General features: G+C 44.0%; 1 long non-coding RNA gene across 1 annotated transcript; it reads right to left on the bottom strand.

The window, feature by feature from the left end:
* Positions 1-318: 318 nt before the first annotated feature.
* LOC125752182 (uncharacterized) lies at positions 319-1797 on the bottom strand. The gene is made up of 2 exons (XR_007401046.1): positions 1327-1797; positions 319-935 (listed from the first exon to the last, which is right to left on the bottom strand). It is a non-coding gene; the product is annotated as an uncharacterized LOC125752182 (long non-coding RNA).
* Between the last annotated feature and the right edge of the window lie 21102 nt (positions 1798-22899).

Raw genomic sequence — 22899 nt, 5'->3', positions numbered from 1 at the left:
CTGACGGAATAAAGTCGGCAGGGACGTGAAGACATTCAAGGATGAGGAGCACGAGGGAAAGTGGCAGGGGACACGGGGCCCCGGAGCGGGGGAGGAGGCGGGCAGCAAGCCCAGAGCGGGTGGCCTGCAGGAAGGACAGGGTGCAGGGAGCCGAGAGCCGCGCGTGGCCTTCCCCACTTCCCCACTTTCTCTTTATGGCAGCCAGTTGTCTCTGGGGTCCTCCTCGGCCTTTTGCGGTGGAGGAATTAGAAGTCACGGGGCTAGTTTTTAAATAGCCCTGCAGCCTGTCTGAGACACTGACTCACCGTGAACTCAACCTTTTTAGAATACAACCTTTAAAGAAACTTTAAACGTCGGACATCAAAAACAAGGGGGAAAAGAATGTTTTCCCTAATGTTATTTGCAAATGTCAGTGGAGGGCTGAGGAGTCTGGTGGGGAAACTGTGAAGCCTGATTCGCTTGCGGTGGCCCACGCGGAGATGTGAAGAACAGGCAACCTTCTGGAACCTTCGTGCGGCCCTCGAGGGGGCTCGAATGAGCCGAGATTTCTGGCCCTGCATTTGCTGACTCTTCCAGTCTCTCATTTGAGCAGAGTGAGCCTGGGCGTGGCCACCTCCCCAGTCCCTTTCAACCCGAAGAAAGAGTCTCTAAGCCTTGAAATCATAAAATGATCCTCGGAACCCAAAGTTTCCATTCAGTGGCACATTTAGCTGTGAATCATGCTTCACAGGATGAAGAAGGAGGGAAAAAAAGGAAGGGATACAACCCTGGGCAAGAAAAAAAAAAAAGCAGTACATGCAGATGTTCTCTCCTGAGTTCCTCTTTTCCAGGCAAGTGCAGCCCTTCTTCAAAGCCCGGCGCAGAGCTGGCCTGCCACGCGTCCCGGACCACGGGGCAGATCAAAGCTATTCTCACAGCCGTGCCTTCACCTTGACCTGAGAAATAAAGAAAGCGGAAGGCGAAAGGGATAAATGCACAAAGGATCCGGCGGTGGTATTAGAGCAAAATGCAGCTGCGGAGACCCGCAGAGACCCGCACGTAAGGCTTTTTTTCTTTTCACATTTACCATCAATCCGGGGGCGGGGGGGGGGGGCTTGGAAGTGGGGGGCACTTGGTACCTCACTTCCTCTTTATGGAGCTCTTGTCCACGGTGCTTCCTTTCTCTGTAGAGAGATTTGTGACCAGGTTCATGGGGCTCAGAATCCGCTGTCTGAAGGTTTTCTTTGAAAACCGATTTTGCAACCCAACAAACCGGGTGGTCTTAGGCCACACAAACATGAAATTTTCATCTTGCTTGTTATTCAACTCGGAATAAGACCTACTCACCCCGCAGTCCATAAAATATGAGAAATTTGCTAATATGGGAGCCTCCTGGGCCTGGATCCTGAGTTCCAACACATTTCCCCAAGCCGGTCATCATGATTATTTCATTTCTTCCCTCTCGTCCTCACATCTCCGTACCTCTCCCCCACTTCGCACTCTCTGCTCAGGCTGTGCTACCTGTTTCACTAGCACAGGTAGTAACCTGGGCTTGCAACTGGTTGTCCTAAATGGGACAGGGTGGCTGGAACCTCTCATTTGTAACCAGTTGGTCGGAAGCACAGGAAACAAGCTGGACTGGTGACTGGTGCCTGGAGTGTAGGGACAGGTGATCTTAGGGGACTGAGCCCTTAACCTGTGGGACGTGATGTTATCTTAGGAGAGAGAGTGTCAGAATTGAGCTGAATTACGGGACATCCTGCTGGTGTCCGGAGAATTGCTTGGTGCTGGAGAAACCCCTCCCTTGCCTCCACCCCCACAAATACTGGAATTGGGTGCAGAACCCTAAAGACTTAGTTTCTATAGAAACTAGAAGGGGAAAGAAAATGGCTTCTTTTCAATAGAATCTCTAGAAAGAAATGCAGCCCTGCCACTCCTTGATTTTAGCACAGGGAGACCCATTTTAAACCTCTGACCTCCAGAAATGTACGATAATAAATTTTTGTTGTTTCAGCCACTTACGTGTGTGCTAATTTGCTAACGCAATGGAAACAAACGCAATTGCTATTTGACCACAAAGTAGAGGGGATGAGAAGACCTGCCTCTAACATTCGTGGGGTTCAAGGCGAGATTAGAGATCTAGGTTCTTGGCACACAGCCCACCTCTCTTCCCTTTTGCCCCCGGCTCTTTTTCTTACATCAAGAGGGTCCCCATGTTCTTGGGTGTGAAAACACCAGACGACAGGTCTACCCCTTCCATGTAAAGGTGTCCTTTCGGCAGTTGTTGGACACAAAAGTAGGACACCAGCCGCGGAGTCCATTCTCAGGAAGACAGATCCATGGACGAGGCCTTGCTGGTAGACTTGGAGCTGTCCACGCAGACCATTCTGGGCTACTGGTTCCTGACACAAGTTCTGAAACTTGGGTTCTCAGCTCCAGCTGAGCATACTCCTTGGGCCCCACAGAGCCCTCGCCTCTTTTCCCCAAAGAAGAGCCAGGAGTAGGCCTTCAAATGCCACTCTCAGTACATCTTTCCTCTAACGATACAAGTGTTGTGTATCCTTGACGGGATGAGCACTGGGTGTTGTTCTGTATGTTGGCAAATTGAACACCAATAAAAAATAAATTTATTATTAAAAAAAAAAACCCAAGTATTATGTATCTGAGTTGGCATAGGTAGCTAGTGAGCCCCTGAAGTGTGGCCAGTGTGACTGCAGAACTGAATTTTAAATTTTATTTATTTTTACTTAATCAATTCAAATCTAACTAGCCCCATGTGGCTAGTGGCTCCTATGTTAGACAGCACCGCTCTAAAGAGGAGTCCAGGACAGAGCTTCTAGTGCACCAGGCTCTACCAATGATAAAGGGCATGAGAAGGAAGAAAAAGGGAAAAAGACATTTTCTTTTTTTAACCTTTAAAGAAGCCATTTATTGTCTAAGAAGAAAATCCAAAAGGGCTTCTTAGAGGAAATGAGCCTTTCATTCAGAATCTGTTACAAATTCTGCCCTCTGTGTCCCTTTAGATCCTTCCGCATGTGCTGTCCTCCTGTCTGGGTTACATCCTCCTGGCCCTGGGGACTCGGCGCCAGCTTGCTATCTCAGTTAGCCTTTGCCGTGTAACAAGTCACCCCAAAACGTTAGTGGCCTAAAATGCTTCCCTTGCTCATTACTCTCTCAGTTGTCAGTTTGGGGTGGGCTTGGCTAGATGGTTCTTGTGATCTTGGCCGGGGTTAATCGTCTGCTCTGTGCTGGGCCAGCTTGAAATGACCTCTGCTGGGATTACTCACCTTTGCCCCAGGTGCTGTGTCATTCTCCAGCAGGCCAGCTCATTCACTTAGTGTTAGTGGTCGGCTTCCAGAACAAATGGAAGCTCCCATGGCCTCTTGACACCTAGGCTCGACTTTCAAGGAACTTAAAAGCCGCATTGTAAAGATGAGATATGGTGGCTTTAAGAATTGTGGGCATTTTTGGTCATCTATCTTATTCACCTTTTATTGAGAGTTTTCTGGTCCTTCCCGCAATCCTAGGCTCAGTCGGATGTCCTGTGCTTTCCCCTGTACCAAACACTTGGACTCGTAATAGCTATCCTCTCATGTAATTTATTTATTTTTATTTTTTTTTTCTCTCTCATGTAATTTATACCAAACTTGAGGCACTTGGGTGGCTCAGTGGGTTGGGTGTCCAACTCTTGATTTCAGCTCAGGTCATGATCTCAGGGTCATGAGATCAGCCCCTCATTAGGCTCTGTGCTGGGCATGTACCCTCCTTAGGATTCTCTCTCCCTCTCCCTCCGCCCCTCCCCTCCACTCACTTGCTCTCTCTCTAACAAAAACAAAAAAAGGAAGAAAGAAAGAGAGAGAAAAGAAAAAAACAATTAGACCAAACTTCATGAATTAGGTGACTTTATGGTTATTACCCCGATTGAGAGATGTAGAAGGCAAGGACCAGAAGCTTCCTGAGTGCATGCAACTGTACCTGGCAGTGCGGGGAGGCAGGTCTTGCGCCATCTGACTACAAATCAGGGTTTCTCAGTCTTGGTACCACTGACATTTTGGATGAGATGATTCTGTGCCATGAAGAGCTGTCCTGTGCCCTGTGGCCTCTACCCAGTAGACACCGGTAACATAGCCTCCAGTTGTCGTGACCAAAACTACCTCCAGACATTGCTGAATGTCCCAGGGGGGTGCGAAAACCGCCCCTGGTTGAAAACCACCACTCTAAATCATACCATCTTTCCCCGAGTGGCTCTTATTTAGAGCCAGCCAATCCTCAATCTATGCTTTTAGCCTGGGGCCGAGCTAGGGCAGACGTGGGAGCTCAACCGCGATTCCAGCAGGCTCCAGTCGCAACTCCCTCTTCAGCATTAGTCTCCCCTCTTTCCAGTTGCTTTGAATTTCTCATTATGGAGTCAGCATCCTCTACAGGGTTACAGTGTGTGAGAACCAGCCAGCTCTCCCAGGACATGAAGAGATGGCCCCAGAGCAGGCTGAAGAGAAAGCTCCAAGTTGGAATGGCTTTGCCGTCGGTGGCAGGGAGCTGAATATTTCATCTTCATAAAATAAACATAGATCGTCTCATCATGAAATATACATAAAAATGTTTAAACATGTTAATTATTAAACCAATATTGATTCATATTGGATGAGGCATTAAGGGAAAATTAGCTAATGTATTTAATATCTCCTCCACAGTTGACTAATATCAGGATTCATCATATCTAACCACCAATAATCATAAAAGTGGCAGGCGATATTTATGACCTGGGGTGAGTGAGCGCTGGGCAGGAAGTGACGAGGACGGAGGAAATATGAGGATCTAGAAGACGGAGCTCTCAGCTGTCACAGCCCACCCTTGGAATTTCAGACATAAATCACTGGGTGAAGTTACATCATCAAAGTTTGATAAACCTTTCACATTGGGACAGTTATTGAATATCATCGGGGCCTGGCTTCCCTCTTGAAACTGAAGCGGGGTGGTAGATACAATGTGGAGGTAGAAAGACAACGGGAACCGGGCTCAAGAAGCCTGGGTGAGAACTGCCTCACTGACTTCTCCACAGCTTTAGGCTCTGTGTACTCATCTGTGAAATGGGGTAATAATATCCACTGGGTGGCATTTTTCTCCTGTTATTTTGGATGCTTTAATCTTATTAACTAGTTTTCAAATTGTTCAAGGGAAGAAAACGTTTCCCCCCATTTTTTGTTTTGGTTTTTGGTTTTTGGTTTTGGTTTTGGTTTTTGTTTTTGTTTTTTGCCTGTATTCTGAAAGTAGGCTAATGTCGTCACTTAAAAACCCTGCTCTGGCATCAGAAACATCTGGATTTGAATTCCAGATCTTGAGCATGTTACTTTCTCTCTTGATGCCTCAACTTCCCTGTCTGTAACTCTCTCACCTCACGGAGCTGCCACAAATATAAACTGTTATGTATAGAAGGTGATGAAAACATCACACATAGGAACCAGTAGAGGCTTGGTGGTTGCTACTGCCTTATTCTCCTAGAGCAGGAACAAAGAACAAAACAGCCGGCAAATACTCATTGAGATTTCTTTTTTTTTTTTTTTAAGATATTTATTTATTCATGAGAGACCCAGAGAGAGAGAGAAAGGCAGAAACACAGGCAGAGGGAGAAGCAGGCTCCCTGCGGTGAGCCCCAGGTGAGATTCCATCTCAGGACCTTGAGATCACGACCTAAGCCAAAAGTAGACGCTCAGCCCCTGAGCCATCCAGGTGCCCCAATCCATTGAGATTTCAATGGATTTTTTTTTTTAATCAGTAATTCATGGACTTTAGATTCAGGTTTCAGCCACTGTAGGTAACTACAGAGTCATGCAAGCTAGCTCCTAGCACAAACTGTGCCACTGATAAGGGACAGATGTTGGGAAGGAGCTCAGGGTGGTTTGACTCTAAGCTTGATACCTTTCCACTTCTTACAGGCTCTAGCGCTGGGAAGGGAGCATTTCTGTCTCATGTGAAGGCACCTTTGCGAAGAGCTGCCGAGAATCCCACTCCTGCCATCAATGCGCTACACCTCGGAGACTTAGTTTCCTCATCTGTAAAAGAGATAAAAGGATCAAATTCACAGGCTCCTTTTGAGAACAAGAGAAAATGGAAAAATGAATACAACCACATTTTTTGCCAGTTTAGATATATCATATATCATATTTTCTAAGTTTCTAGATAAATTCTTTTTTTCATTTTAAACGTATCTGAAATTAGGATGTCTTACAATTGACACATACATTAACGTAGTGATTCTCTCCTTTTCCCAGGGGGCTTGTAATAAATCAGTAGTGTGTCTTATAATTAGAAACGTCATCAAAACGAGTGCCTTCAAAAAGAAGGAAAGCAGTATTAACATCCATCTCGCCGTAATTGAAGAGACCCTCCCAAGAAACAGTGCCGCTTCACCCTGGATCAGCTATTCTGGGGTCAGCTAGTTGTTAGTAAATGAAAAAAAAAAGTAGAAAACACCTTAATATAGTCTCTCTTTTTTTTTTTTTTTTTTCTGTAGTGAGGTGTATTGCCTTGTGGAATATTCCAGCTCCAAGGCGGGGTAAATGGTAGACGCGTGGCTATTTCCCATACACATTTTCTTTAGGTGGACTTTGTCATCTGGGAAAAGTTGATGAGAAATGGCTTCACGTTATGTATCAGGATTCATCAAATTCTGAGATTGAAAACCTCTCCAGGAACATTTCTTGGCTACCAGATGTTCCACAGCTGCCTTGCAAATTGTCAGCAGAGCTCAAAAGACAAGGAAGGAGAGGATTGTTGAAGCCACAAAGGCATATGACACAGTAAACGGTGCATTTAATTTCAACTTAATGTGAGAGATAGCGTGCATTAGATAAATACCATCTGATCATTAAAAACATATTTATGGAAGTATAGCAACTTTGTCAGGGATGTGTGACTAATAACATAGAGCTGTGAGTCCTCAAAAACATATTTGTCTTAATCGACGGGTGTTTAGTTTGGATTATTGACTGTTAAATCAAAATAGAAGTTTTCACTTGAGATTTTGTATTTCATTTGTGACAGATTTGTCTTCATCAGATACCCGTATCGGATCCTCAGTTGGCCCATAAAAAGCCCACTGTCCCAGAATCGTAGAATTTGGGATGTTGGGAAAGTTCTTTGAAATCCAACCTCCTCTAGCTCTTTTTTGGGGCACATGGTGTCATCTGGTTTGAATTGCAACTATATTCTCTGAATAAATGTGGTACCACACTGGGGAAAATTTGGAAAAGGAAACAGGAAAAAGCATCAGCTACGTTCCCCTCACCTACTGGTCCCCACCCCCCAACCCCCCCTTTTTTTTTTCATTTTCTGTGTGTCAGTGTTTGCTTTGTACACCGTGGGAATTGTGGTCTGCACACCAGTTATTTTTAACCCTCTGCATTTTTACTAGAGCTTTCATGACCACTGTGTTTAATAACGTAAGACTTGTTCTGCAGAGTGGCTGCGTTTGCAAGGTGCCGCGCTGTTGCCCACGGTTGAGATATTTAGTGTGTGTGCTTGAATCCCAAGCCATTTTCGTAAAATCTCCTACGGATGAGGACTAGACTCTTTCTGAACATTTCCAAAGTCAAATAATCTATTACCTCCTTAGATAGATTCTTGGACTTAGGGATGGCTTTAATAAATGTTTAATCTGGATGGGCCTTCCAGATGAATTCTTCCAGTGAATTCCATGCAATGATTTGATTCTATCCCTGTCTTATTGCAAATGATTTCAATACATTAAGTCGCAGAGCATGTTTCCTGGGACACTAGGCACCCCATCCATGGCATCCACCTCCAACATGCCTCTGGAAACCATCTACTTGTCTCTGTTTCCACACCACCCTAGAGTAAGCCACCCCCACCTCCTGCCTGCTTACAGCAATAGCCTCTCATTCGGTGCTTGCATGTGCTCCTGATACATGGCCACCAGGCTGGTCTTATACCAAATGCTAAACTGTTTGCAAGATGCATCTGCACAAAGCGCTCCTACAGCATCCCATTTCTCGGACCGAGACTCCTCACGATCTACAGAGCCCCACCTGGATCTCTCCCTGTCTCTCTCTCTCCCCTCATCTCTCCCCTCCCTGTCCCTCGTTCGTCATGATCCAGCCATACTGTTCCTTCTCAAGTATCCCAGGCTCTTCTACGGCTCAGGATCCTTCACGGCTCTGCCCCTGGCTCTTCCCCTTAGCCTGGCCACCCCTCCTACCATCCTCCAGGCCCCCCCACCCCGAAATGTTTCTTCCTTAAGGAGGCCTTCTTTGCAACTTGTATATAAAATATCTCTCAGAATACCTTGCAAATTTTCCCTCGAAGTACTAACTACCGCAAAATACTAGTTTGTGATGATGTTTATTTGTGCATTTATTTGAATGATCCCTCACTTCAGCAATGATTTATCAGGTCAAATGCATTTCTGAACTGACCCTACCCTGTTAGTCATACCTGAAAGCAAGTTCAAACAAAGAGCTAATTTACTATCATCTCTTCTATGTTCCTAGAACTGGAGTAAAGTATCTATGGTAATGTTGAGTGTTCATTGAGCACTTTCTCTGTTCTAGGCCCTGTTCTGAGTACTCTACATGCACTTTTATTACCTAAGAGGCAAACACTAATCCTGGCCCATTTTATAACTAGAAGGGACCATGATGTACCCAAGATCACATAGCAGGTAAGAGGCAGAGCCAGGATTTGAACCCAAGAGAGCCCAAGTGACCACGTTCCGACCACCACCGCTACGGAAACAGACCTTTTTGACAACCTTAGCTTTGATTTAGGAAGGAAGAACTCACAAGGCACTCTACACTTTGCACAAAACCACAGGGATAAATCATTACATGACACAATTAGACTAGAATGTCAAAAAAAAATGTTAAGTGAACCTTTTCAAGGTAAGGTATTACATGATTTAAAATGGTATTGCTTTCCCAAAAAGGAAAGATCAAGAAGATCAACATGTCAGAAAAGGAAGCATGCAAAGCTGAACTGTTTATGAAAGACTTTATGGGAGGATTAGGTGCCATAACTATTTATAGTTGATTATATACAGTGTGTGTGTCTACACATGTGTGTACGTGTATGTGCACACGCAAGTATATACACACACATATATACATAAAGTGGAAAAGAGGCAAATATATATATTCAGCAACTTCCCTTTTTTTTTTAATAGCCCTTGTTTCTAGTTACAAAAATACTACATACTTATTGTCAAAGTGATCAAAATGTTTTCAAATCTGTGACCTTCGTGTCCTGCCAATCTCTAGAGGAGGGAGGACCTATTATTGTTTTTGGACAACAAACCCAGGGCTCAGCTAGGCGGAGGAACTTGTGTGAAGTCCGTGAAATGGGAGAATCGGGACTGTTCTCTGAAGACACCGAGGCCGCGTGAAATGGGGGAAATAGGGCAGGTGTCAGAATCCCAGAGATCTAGGTCTAAATCACAGATGCCAAACTGCAGAGCATCTTTAATCCTCTTGACTCATTTCTTCATCTGTGCAACTGGTTTTTCATGCCTACTTTGTGGGACTCGGGTAAGATTGAATCAGATACCGTCCGTGAGGCCCCCGGTTGGAAATCTAGCAGGCTTTGGCGGCTTGACACATGCAGTTGGTTTTTCTTTTTTTCCTTCCCCACCATCCTGGACCCTTTCTCCTTTTCTTCTGGCTCTTCTTTCCAAAACAGCTCAACCGAGATGATGTAATGCTTCAATTGCCTGACCCAGCTCTGCTGTGGGATCGTGGCCATGGCTTTGCTTGATAAAAGCACTACATAAATACGCCTCCTGGAAATGCTGACATGACCCCAGTTCCCATCAGGTGACTCCCTGGAAGGAAGAAAGATGGATGTCTTGGTCTCAGCTTATAACTCAGGAGAGAATTGGACATAGGCAGAGCTTATTATCCTGGGCATCTCTGAACTCGCTGGTGTTAGTTAAGCCCAAGGCTTGTTGCATCACATCCGCAGATAAAAGCTCTCTGTAGATTGATCTGCCCTAAGTTCACCCACACTTCCTTGCTTCTGACCCCTCTACATTTCCTGGGCATGTTCAGAGAAGTATAGATAGCACAGGGTTTGGCGGGGAGGCACTCAAGTCCAAGTCCTTACTTTGCAGCTTCCTGGCTCTGTGATCAGAGTCAAACCACCTTCTTTCTCTGGGCCTCGGTTTGCTTGGAGAGGGAAGAATTGACTGCCTGTGTTGTGGGCCTGAGTCAACGTGACTCAAACTTCCTTGGGAAGAAACATTGCTGTGATGTTCTCTTCCTTCTGTGGTTTTCTCAAGAGGGTATCCCAGCTGGGCTGACCCTGTGCATGTCCAGGTCCCTGGGCTTCCCTGAGCCTCCCTGGGCAGGGACTGGGGGCCACTGTACCGCAGACCTCTGACCCTCACAGCATCCTTTGACTCTTCTAATTTTGCATGCTTCCTCCCTGGGTAGACCTGGACATAGGGATGCAGACAAGGCCTCTATAAACTGCACCATGTGCCTGCAGCTTTCTCAGTCCTGCGACAAGAACCGTGCTGCTCCTGCAGACATGCTGGAAGCCTTGACTAAGATCCCTGAGTCTAAGGTAGGCTTAGGGCAGATGTATCCTGTCTTGAGCATGCCACCAGTGATAAGCCAGGAGCCAAGAACCTGCCTCAGCCAATGCCATTCTCTGTGAATGGGGACCTGGCTGGGATGAAGTTGGGGGGCAAGATGGCCCAGCAGCTAAGAGAACTCGCCCTGGGGTCAGCCTGATGGGGTTTGGCCCTCAACTCTCTTGCTCTTTAGCCATGTGACCTTGTGCAAGTTGTTTCATTTCTTTGCTCTTCAATATCCCTCTGTAAAATAGGGCTGGAAATGCACCATCCCTTTTTTTTTTAAAATTTTATTTATTTATTCATGAGAGACACAGAGAGAGAGACAGAGAGAGAGAGAGAAAAAAAGAGAGAGAGAGGCAGAGACATAGGCAGAGGGAGCAGCAGGCTCCAGGCAGGGAGCCTGATGGGGGACTTGATTCCAGGACTCCAGGATCACGCCCTGAGCCAAAGGCAGATGCCCAGCCACTGAGCCACCCAGACGTCCCTGCACCCACTTCTTAGGTTTATTAAGGTCATGTGTTAATACATATCAGTCTTTAGAACAGCATTTACATCTAACAAACTCTCGGGGAGAATCATCTCCTAACCAAGAGCTATCATCAACTGGATGCGGCCTGGGTACCAGTTTTTTGTACCTCTACTCATGTAAGCCCTCTACTCATGTTGTCCCTTCTACCTCTCATCATAGCTCCAAGAAGGTGGTCCATCAGGCCCATTTTACAGAAGAGCAAGTGGAGAAGATGAGAGAGGTTGCATCACATGAGTCACTTAACAACTTGGTCTGAATCCAAAGCCTTGGCTCAGAACCCTTCAGCCATATGGAGTAAGAACTTCCATTTCCAGCTATAAAATGGTAATAATTAACATCTATGGATAGTGTAAATACTTGCAATATATTCATTTACTTACTCTTGGTGACAACCTTTTGAGGTAGGTGGCATTATCATCCTCATTTTTTATATGAGGTAGCTGAGGTGGTGTGCAGAAAAAGTCATCTTGAAGGGTTCTTTTTTTTAATGTAATTTTTTTTAGAGATTTTATTTATTTATTTGACACACACAGAGAGAGAGAGCACTAGCAGGGGGCGCAGCAGGCAGAGGGAGAGAGAGAAGCTGGCTCTCCACGGAGCAGGGAGCCCGATGTGGGGCTCCATCCCAGAACCCCAGGATCATAACCTGAGCTGAAGGCAGACACGTAACCGGCTGAGCCACCCAGGGGCCCCAAGTGTTCTTTCTGATGTGTAATTTATTTAATTAAGTTCAATGCTTTCTAAGTGTATTTTGTGGAGTACTGATTTTATAGGTTTCTCTGTAAACTAAAGGCTCCTAAGGCCAACCAGGTCTGCAAGTGCTGAACAGAAAAGACCCCTCTGGGGAGTTGTAAAGACATTCACTTACCAAAGGAATGGGGGCGCCCTGGAGGGAGGAAACCTGTTAAACTTTGTTTAGTCCAGTGTTTCCAAATGGATTTGACCAGAGAGACCTGCCAGGCCCTTCCCTCCTGCCTCACACACCTGCACAACATCTGTCAATATTCCACAAAGCCTTTTGGCAAAGTTCATTCTATTTCAACTCAACCTACATTCACTGAAGGTCAGATCTGCGGCCATCCCTATCGTTACTGGGCTTCAAAGGCATGCGGGAGTTCTCCGTCTCCGCGGGTCCATACTCTTGGTAGGAGAGAAATAATGCAAGATAGATATTTAAAGAACAATCCAAATATTAATTTAGATGTCTGACCCGAAGATGGCTCCTCCATTAATTTAGATGTCTGAGCCAAAGATGCCGAAGATGCCAGAGAGACAGGAATGCAGTGGAGGTTGGAGACGCGTGGGTGGGGGAGTGATTTAAGCTGAACCATTCAGAATGAGAACCTCTGCCCAACTACTAAAGCAGGGCAACTGGGTTCTTGAGAACCCTCCCATTACCAAAGAAACACTCATTTACCAGCGGTGGGGAGAGCCGATTCCTAGGACTAGATTGTTTCATGCTTACAATAACAATTATTTTTCTTGCCTGAATTTCAATAGCACGGGTTGCTGGTTGTTATTATTGGGATTACAGTTATTGTTATTAAATCAGATGATTATATGGTTATAAGACCTAAACATCTCTGAGCAAATATAACACTGTATATTAATTATACTTGTATTAAAAGAAAAAAAATCCTGTGTTTGATGTCATTCATCTTTTTCAAACACCACAGGCTCCATGACTCCTGCAGCCTTCTTACCCATTCTCATCACTTTTATCACCCTACTATTTTGAGAAACAAAACAAACGCTCCCACAAAGGGGCTACATGAATCACATAATCACCCGCAACTTACCCTGTTTTCTTCTCAGTGTTCTTATTCCTTATCCTCCTTGCTTCTGCACCGCTTCACCTTAGAACCAATGGCCATTTAATGGAATTCATGTTTCCTAATTAATCCCTAACACATCCAATTTTCTTTTTTTTTTAGCTTTATTCTTTTTATTTAAATTCAATTTGCCAACATATAGAGTACATCGTTATTTTCCAGCATAGTGTTCAATAATTCGTTGGTTGCGTCTAACACCCAGTGCTCATTTGAAAACTCTTGAGGATCAAAGACTATGTTTGGTTAGGTGCCTGGGAGAAGGAAGAGTGATCCAATAGCAGTAGCAGGGAGGTGGCCAATGGACTTCCACATAAGAGACTTGAGAAAAAAGGCTAGATTGAAGTTTTGGGTGTGTGCTGCCCCAGGCTGGACACCCAGGTCAGCTCTGAGTTGCTGCTGAGTTCAGAGCAACATCTTGATCCCTTCCTCTGTTTCTCCTTCGTCAGCTTCCTCTCTGTCAAGTGCTCCCAGTACAACTGCTTTCTCTGGACATGTGCTCATCTTCCTGGCTTTCCTGAGGACATTGGTGTCAGAAGGAGGCTCCTGGGAGGAGCTCCTGCCACATCTTGTCTCAGCTTTTCCTTGTAGAGATTACTGATTCAAGTATTCTTTGGAACTTTGGGCAGAATGTCCTAAATTTTGGACCAAGCTATGTGGCCTGGAAGTCGTAAGTCTATTTGTTCAACAGTTTTTGAGTGTCTAAAATACGGCATGTGTTGTAATATATATCAGCTATCGAGTACCAACTCTGCACTCTACTGGACCCTGGAGATCGAAGTGAGGATTTCTGCCTTCAAAAATTAACAATTAAATATGAAGTCTGCCCATGTCTCTGACATGAATTGATACATATTAAAACTGAAATGCATATAATAGGAGATAGGAGGATAGCAAAGAAGGATCCTGTCAGGGTAAATATTGAAATTTATGTCGGTCACATTCGATTGGGTCTCAAAAGGTGAAGAGGAAGAGTGAGTGTCAAGAAAACATACACAGAAAATCCCAAACCCCTCCTTGCATGGGCATGGAGGGGAGAATATGGTAATGAAAGCACAGGCCCTGTAGCTAACTGCCTGGGTTCAAAACCCTCCTCTGCTGTTTAGCAACCACATAATCTATGACTGAGGAGAATCAAACTCACGGTTCTTGGGGGTCTTGGTTGTCTCACCTGTAAAACTGAGATAGCAGTAATGCCAACCTCAGAGCATTCCTGTAGAAGACAAAAATGTCTCAAAAATGAGAAAAAAATACACATAGAGCAGTTAGAACAGTGCCTGGTACATACTAAGTTTGAATAAATGTTGGTCGCTATCCTCAAATTTAAGAATTTAATAATAGCTCTGACTATGTTACTGTCACAGTTCCAGGAGTTGGGTATATTTTAATGAATAAGACATGCAAGGTCACTGATCTTTTGGAGTACGTATTCTCCTGGGGAATGATAGAAAATAAGATGTTTAAAGGTAAAGTCAGATGATATTGAGTACAATGAGAAGAAACAGGATGAGAGGTGGAGTGATAGCTTAGGTTCCTCAGGGAAGGTCTGTCTGAAGAGATGACCTTGGAGCTAAGACCCCGATATTGAGAAGGACTAGCCATTTCAAGGGATGGGTACAGAGATTTCTAGGAAGAGAGGCAGCAAGGGCAAAGGTCTCCAGTGAGAACAATTTTTCCAAGTAGAAGACTGGGGAGAAAGCCAGGGTGTCTGAGGTGGAATGGAGGAAGGTACAGGTTGGAGAAGCCCACAGAAGTCCACGAGGTAGGACCTACGGCATCCAGGAAGGAATTTGACATTGATTCTGCACCACAAAGCCATCCAGTTGCAAAGTTGAATAAGAAATGGGACTAGAATGAAGACCTGGCTGGGTTTTGAGTATTAAAATTCACTAGTCCTGGAGCACCTGGAAGGCTCGGTCAGTTGAGTGCCTGCCTTCGGCTTATGTCATAATCCTGGGGTCCTGGGATCCAGCCCCACATTGGCCTCCAGCGGGGAATCTGTTTCTCCCTCTGCCACTCCCCCTCCCTGTTCATTCTCTCTCTCTCTCTCTCTCTCTCTCCCTCCTCCCAAAGAAATAAATAAATAAAATCTTTTTAAAAATTAAACAATAAAATTCACTAGTCCTAAGGAACAAGGTCTACATTTTCCCCATTTTTTGGGCCATTTTAAACAATAGGGAATTCTCTCTTCTGCCTTCAAAAATGGGCCCCTTCCAAGTGAGAATATTAGTAAGCAGTGCTGTCTGTGTGTTCTTGATTTTCTAATCTAGATAGAGAAGAAAAGAAAGGAAATTATTGTTGACATAGAACCAGGCCTTTCACTATTTTGTACCCATGGTTGCTCTCCCTTTGGGTGTAAGGGAAACTACTGGTGTTGGAAGATACTTCCTTCATCCATCAGCCTGGATCCTGGCACGCTTAAGGGGATGGCTAGAGATGGTCTGATGAAAAAATAACTGACAAAGGTATGGGAAGAGTTAAGAGGATCACCATCCTTGGTGGTAAAACAGAGCAGGAATAACAATTAAGGGAGGTTGTTACTAGGCCTGATGGAACAAGGATAGGGAGTTGTGGGAACCAGGTAAAGTCTCAGCTGTAGGAAAGGGCCACATTCCAGGGCCTTAACAGAGTGATATAGCCTCTATAGAGATGCAGCCCTATAAGGAGAGAACCGGGGGGGTAAATACCCGGTCCTCTCTTTCTTTCCTTTCTGATCTCTGGCTAATGTCCTCCACTGGTTGAACCCTTAGAAGCTACAAAGCAAGAATGCTGTGGTAGGCAAAATATTCATTCTTCAAAGATGTCTACATCCTAATCCCCCAACCTGGGAGTCTACCAGGCTAGGTGGAAAAATGGATCTAAGGTTGTACATGGAATTAAGGTTACTAATCAGCTGACCTTAACACACAGAGATTATTTCTATTCTATAATCTGGGTGGACCCATGTAATCAGAAGGGTGTCTAAAAATGGAAGAGCTCAAGGGGTGCCCGGGGGGCTCAGTCAGTTAAGCATCTGCCTTCAGCTCAGGTCGTGATCTCAGGGTCTGGGGATCAAGCCCTGCATCGGGCTCCCTGTTCAACAGAGAGTCTGCTTCTGCCTCTGCCTCTGCCCCTTCCCACCATTCATGTGCTCTCTGTCTTTTCTCTCTCCGATACATAAATAAAATCTTTTTAAAGTTTTTTTAATAAAAAAATATGGAAGAAGGAAGCAGGAGAAGAAAACTAGGGGGCCGGTAGCAGGAAAAGAACTCTACCTGACTTTAAGGCTTTGAAGAATGCCAAGAAATGCAGATGCCCTCTAGAAGCTGAAAGATGCAGGGAAATGGATTGTCCCCCAGAGCCTCCAGGGAGAACAAAGCCCTGCCGACGCCTTGATTTTCACCTAGTGAGACCCAACTGGCCTGCAGAACTGTGAGAGAATACGTTTTTGCTGTCTTTGCTACCAAGCTTGTGACAATTTGCTACAGCAGCCATAGAAAACTAATACAAAAGCTTAGCTGATGCACTGCATTAAAAAAAAAAAAAAAAGTACAGTGGAGGAGGGTAGAAAGAGCATCTGAGAGTACAGTGGAGAATATCCCGTCCACTTGGGTTCAAGCCTTGGCTCTACATTCACTCTGGATAAGCCAGTTCACTTGCCGGGGCCTCAGTTTCTTCACCTGTGAAATGGGAGCCATCCTGGCTACTTCAGTGGGTCGTAAGAATCGAATGGCCTCACTGATGTCACACAGGAGCAAGGCATCTGCAGTGCAAGGACCACGGGATAAATGATTCAGTGCAAAATCTTCATTTTAGACATTTCTGAGGGTAAAACTTTACAACTCTCGCCCACATGGTTTTCCCATCATGACTTCTTTCAATGTGAAAAATTAAGGCACGTCTCCAAAGCATATTTCCCCATGGGGCCTGGAGCCATCCTGCCTCAACTGTAAATTTTTTCTTTCGATGTAAAGATTTATGATTCTTGTTGGGAAAGATAAGTTGCAACACGCATAGGCATAATCGTGCATCCAGACACACACTGCATGTTGGAGTAAACGAGATTGCCCGGAGAGACGTCAATGGGGAGTTCATGGCTTTTTAATCACACTTTCCACAAGCATGTCTAATACCCTCATGCGCATGCAGACACCACACTTATTCCTATTAATTTGCACATTCCCCATGAAGGGCACCCAGAGAAGCAAAACTGCCAGCACCCTCGGAAGCACACGGATGACGAGACCGTAAACGCACATTCGCCCTTCTCTTGCTGCCACTGGACCCACAACGAGTTTTGAGGCCAAATAAATGCTTCGCACCAGCAGAAATGTGTCTCCTATATGACAGTCATGAAGAAAAGTCAAATTGCTTTTCATGACTTTCAAAATGGCTTGAAGAAGACAAGTTGGCTTATGTATTAAATTTATCTGGAATTTACATTTTGATTGGCCAACAGTCTGGGCAAATTCCACAGTAACCTATTGATCTGACGGAGACATTTGACAGCTCTGAACCATTGCTGAAGTGGCTTTTAAAACCCAGCCAGTGAGAGCTGGGGAAATTTTCCCAGTGAGCCATCTTCTTCATCTTCTATCGGCCTCCCCTTCTCCTCCACCAGCCTTGGGGTACTTCTCAATGAAACCGACGGAGGCGTATTTCCAGATAAGCAAGATGGAAATTCTCCCAGAGTCTTCCCGCCATTGCTTCCCTTTCCCTTGGTTAACTCCTCTTTCCCTCCACCCCTGAACACACTTGCAGGCTCTTGGCCTCCTTGCAAAATCTACAGATCATTCAGGGTCTGCGTGCCAGAGATTGATGGGGATGATAAGTAAATGTGTCTCTAGGTTACTGGTCTGGCATCTTTCTAAAATGTTTCTCGTCTCTGTGACCTCAGCTCCGGATACTGAGGCAGGAATCGTCCCGATTTCTCTCCTCCTGTCTGAAACATACTCTGTCATTTAAGGTTTTTGTCATCACTCCAGATGAGTGTGACTTCTTATGCCGTGTGTCTGCACCCACCATTTCTCACGTGTCCTATCCGTCTTGGATTGTGCTGGTTTGATTCAAAGAAAACTAAGCAGCTACTATGTGTGGATATTGCTAAGAGGAACCCACAGACAAAGATGAGGTTAAGACAGGCCTTCCAGGAAATTATGCAGTAATTATAATGTGAAAGAGAGGGGGTTCTCATGTGTGGTACTCAAGCCAGGAGCCGGCAGCATCACTTGGGAACTTGTTAGATGTGCAAAATTTCTTTTTTGTTTTAATATTTTATTTATTTATTCATGAGAGACACATAGAGGCAGAGACACAGCAGAAGGAGAAGCAGGCTCCATGCAGGGAGCCCGATTCCGGACTCCATCCCAGGACCCCGGGGTCACGCCCTGAGCAAAAAGAAGATATTCAACCGCTGAGCCATCCAGGCGTCCCAATATGCAAAATTTCAAGCCATAACCCGGGACCCACTGAATCAGAAATTCTGGATGTGTTTTAACAAAACCCCCAGGTGATTCTAAAGCAAGTCGAGGTTTGAAAATCACAGTCATGTCGTATTTGAGACACATACATAAAAGTTGATCTTGATTTTTATAGTAAAGTGACAACAGAGGGCTAACGGCGTGCAGAAGGAGGCTTGATAAACTCTATGAGGCCAGGTAGGAAGAATGTGGAGGACAGCAGGAGAGCTTCCCAGAGGAGAGACCCCTATCTTGAGCTTTCAAGGGGTAGCCTGGAGGACATTCCAGACCAAGGGCACAAGAGGAGCAAAGGAACAATGTCAGCATGGCAGATGTCATGGTGCCCTCTTCCATTCCCTGTCCATGGTAGATGTTACTAGTAGATCGTGGTACCTTCTCCCGCTGAGCGCTGTCTTGGTTTCAGGATCTTTCTAAACGCTTCTCCAGGTCACCAGCAATGATCAGTTAGTGTTGGCAGAGATCCACCTATTTCCTGTCTCTGGAGCAGAGTCAGCAAACTAAAGGGATGCTCAGGCATTAGACCTTCTACTGGGACAGCTTCAGGAGAATGAGTTTCAATCAATACTAGATTGCATAAGGCCTTGAATGCCAACTAAGGCTATCAGCTTGTTTCTACCTGCAATAGACAAGCCAAGTAAGGAGTTGATCCTGGAAGGTGATGTGATCAGGACTGTTGAATGGTTAGGCACTGGTCTTCCACTCTCTTTAAATGGTAATCTCCAACCTTGAATCACCTAGAGAGCTTCCAGAATTCCTGATGCCCAGCCCACACCCCGGAGCAATTGCATCAGAATCTCTGGGGATGTGATGTGAGCAGCAGGGTTTGTTAAGCTTCCCTGGTGATTGCCATGGCAGCCAAGTGTAAGACCCAGTAGGTTAGATTATAAATTTAAGGAGGTGGATTCCTCGGCATCCTTCCGTTGCCATGTCGTGCATCAATCCAGTTCAATGTCTTATACAGGGAAGAGGCTCAATGCCTGACTGCTAGTGAATTAAGTCAGCCTCTACTTGGCCAGTGAGAAACCCAGTCACCTTCCATGTAGAAGAGCCTTTGGCAAGGGACAAACATTCCAAGATCACCCTATGCTTACTGGTTGGACGTCCTGCTGAGAAAAAAACAAGGGCCCCAGAATTTACAGAGAGGAGTAGGCCGTGCTTCTCTTCCTATTGCTGGTGGAGAGAGAAATACCGCAGAATTAGAGAAAGGCTCACAAGTGGATCGGGTTAAGCAGACGAATGGCTTGGAAGGCTGGGAGAGAACTCGGTGTTATTTTTTCTGAGTTCTGTTTTGCTGTTTCTCCAGGCCCCAAATCCATCTCCCGATCTCACGGCTTACTGTTTAAGTTCTCATTTCTCCTGTAGCATAAAGTGCCAGGGTTTGTTTGTTTATTTTTTTTTTATGTTTTCCTTCCCCAATCAGAGGATAATTTCCATCTTTGCCTCTCTCACTCTGCATCTGCATTCCTTCCAGGGGGTTGGCCCTGCCCAGAATGCCCTGCCCAGCTCTTCCCCTACAGTCGGCCTCTGTAAGCTCCGGCTGAAATGTTCCTTCCTTGACTCCTTTAGACAGACTTGGTGCTCTCAAAGCAATGACCTTTATCAAAGCACTTATTTCATTAGAGGGAGATGATTTTTTTTTCCTGTTTTTCTCTCTGTTTCCTGCTCCTGATTATGAAAGCAATATATGTTCTTTTATGGAAATACTTAAAAAATGTAGAAAAGGAGTTTCAGAATTTTGAAAATCCTTCGTAATTCTGTCTCCCGGATGAAATCACTGACAATGGTTCAGCATTCAAAGTGTTTTTGGTGTGTGTTAACTGAGTTGGGATCATGACTTATATGAAGGGGGTATTTTCCTTTCGAAAATATGGTCTTGCTGAAGACAATTTTAAGTTAAAAAGCCTCTCAAGACTCCTAACTCTGGGAAATGAACTAGGGGTGGTAGAAAGGGAGGTGGGCGGGGGGTGGGGGTGACGGGCACTGAGGGGGGCACTTGATGGGATGAGCACTGGGTGTTATTCTATATGTTGGCAAATTGAACACCAATAAAAAATAAACTTATAAAAAAAAAAGCCCTCTCAAGCCACATTTACAGTGACACCAATTTCCATTCTATGGATGTACCACAATATTAGTATTTTTTTTCTTTCTGAGTATATTGTTGCTTCTAATTATACTGTTATTAAAACGTGCACACACAAATTTCTGCAATGTATATCTTTGTGGATTTTTTGTCTGCATTGCAAATTAGTTTCTTTGGACTTTATAAATGGGAATACAGATTTTTAAAAATTTGAATATATCTGGCTCTAGATACAATAGTTAAATTGCTTTCTCAAAAGATATACAAATTTATATTCCCAGCGGCAGAGAAGAGTGCTTATCTCAAAGGTCCCTGTTTGGAGGAGAATTTTGTTTCCCAGTTTTACTAATTTGAGAGGTAAGGATAAGAGCTCATTGTTTTAATTTGCATTTATTTAATTGCTAGTGAGGCCGCCTTCATGAAACATAGGTTTATTTATCATATTCATCCTCTCTTATATGAATTGCCTCTTCATGACATTTTATGGCCAGTTATCAGGTGGAATTTGTATGTTCTGAATCAATTTCTTCCGTGTCTTAAAGATGATACTTATTCTGTTACTTTTTTTTAAATTTCTTTTTTTCAGTTTCCTCCCTACTATTTCAATTTTCTCCTTTATGTTTAAGCACAGATGATTTTATATTTTTATATAGAAACATCTAATTTTTCTTTTTCTAGGTAATTTTTCTTCTTTTTTAAATTAAAATACCTTTTCCCTGTTCCTCAATCTCATCATTTACCAATATTACTTACATTTTGCTTTTAAAAATGTAAAATCATTTAATTTAATTATTTTGTAAATCCGTGATTCATTGAATTTGACAGTATGGGTAAAGGCTTCCCTGGACTCCAAGACTTTTAACCCCTTATAGAAGGATATCATGACAATGTGTTAAAAATCTTTTCCCCACAAATTTCTGACACCATTTTAATGATCTATTAAATTTCTATGTGTGGTGTGTATAAATTCAGGCTCATTTCCAATACCTATTTCGTCCATCAACATGCCTATGATGATACCAGAAACAATGTTTTTATGGGTTTGCTAGATAATATTTCCAATAAGTCTTATTTTTCAAAAAAATGACTTAGCTGCTTTTGTGTATTATGATTGTGGATAAAATTTTCGAATGATCTTGTTAAGCTTCAAGAAATGCTGTCAAGCTTTTGACTGGAAAATACGATAAACCTATACAAGTTAACTTGGGAAAAAAATGGATCTGTTTACATTACCGATCCCTCTGCCCTAGAACACTATCTTCCTGTTCAGTCAAGTATGTTTTACATCTCATTTTTAAGTTTTGTGGTTATCTTCATACACACCTTACATATTTCTTGTTAAAACTATTCATAGGCATTTTATATTTCCTGTGATCACTGTGAATATGACATTTTAAAATCATACTGCCCAGCTAGTCATTGCCAGGAAAGAAGAACGCTACTATTTTAGTGTATTTACCCTGTAACCAGTCTCTTTGCTGAGATTTCTCATTAATTTTAATAGTTTTTCCAGTCGATTCTCTGGAGTGTTCTAGGTATCAAAACACATCTTTTGCAAATAATGGTAATTTTGTCTCTTCATTTTAAGCCATTATTATTCTAGCAAAACTATCTTTATTGCAGAGAATAGAAACCTATGTGATGTAGCACAGAGGGAAGCGAATGTGTCTGGTGGGAGTGGTGAAGGAGCTGATATGGAAAGGACATAACCAGACACCATGGAAACTGGAGACTGATACAGCCTGGCCTCACGGGAACTGGAGCAAGAAAGCTTACCAGCAACCAAAACCTCTCTTTCTGTCCCTGAGAAGCTATAAGATATTTTGTTCCTTCTTCACTTCTTGGGTCTCTAATCTCTCCTGGTGTCCATCTTCTCTTGGGAAATGGTCTCTGCTGGCACATGCTGCTAAATGTACACTTGTTCTCCTAGTGCTGACATCTGACATGACCCCACTCTCTTCCCTCTGACTCTCTGACCAGCAACTCAAAAAAGAGACTGGGGTTGCTGGCCAGTCAATAGGTGAGCCAACGTTGGTTGAGAGGTCCACACCTGGTTCATGCAGCACTGCCGAGGACAGGCTTGGGTCATCCAATAGAAACACGACTCCCAAGTCTGCCTCTCCTTAGGTCTGTGAATCTTGGTTTTTGGCAAGTTTTGCTGGCTTCAGACCATAAATGAAATAGCTGTTCGACTTCTTCTCTGCTCTTGGAGCAGTTTATAAAGTATGAGAATTATCTGTTTCTTGAAAGTTTGATAGAAATTACCTGGGGGTTAAAAAAAAAAAAAAGCTACAACACAGACACACATAAAAACAAACTGTGAGATCAGCAGCTTTCAGGGAAGTAATTCTTTGATAACTCTTTCAATTTCTCCCATAGCTATTGCTCCAGTGAGGTCATGAGTATTTCTCTGTTTGTTTCTTCACTAGACC

The sequence above is a fragment of the Canis lupus genome, chromosome 11, assembly GCF_003254725.2.
Source record: "Canis lupus dingo isolate Sandy chromosome 11, ASM325472v2, whole genome shotgun sequence".
Taxonomy (NCBI): Eukaryota; Metazoa; Chordata; class Mammalia; order Carnivora; family Canidae; genus Canis; species Canis lupus.
The sequence above is the reverse complement of the archived record's forward strand: the minus strand, read 5'-3'. Positions and strand labels throughout refer to the sequence as shown.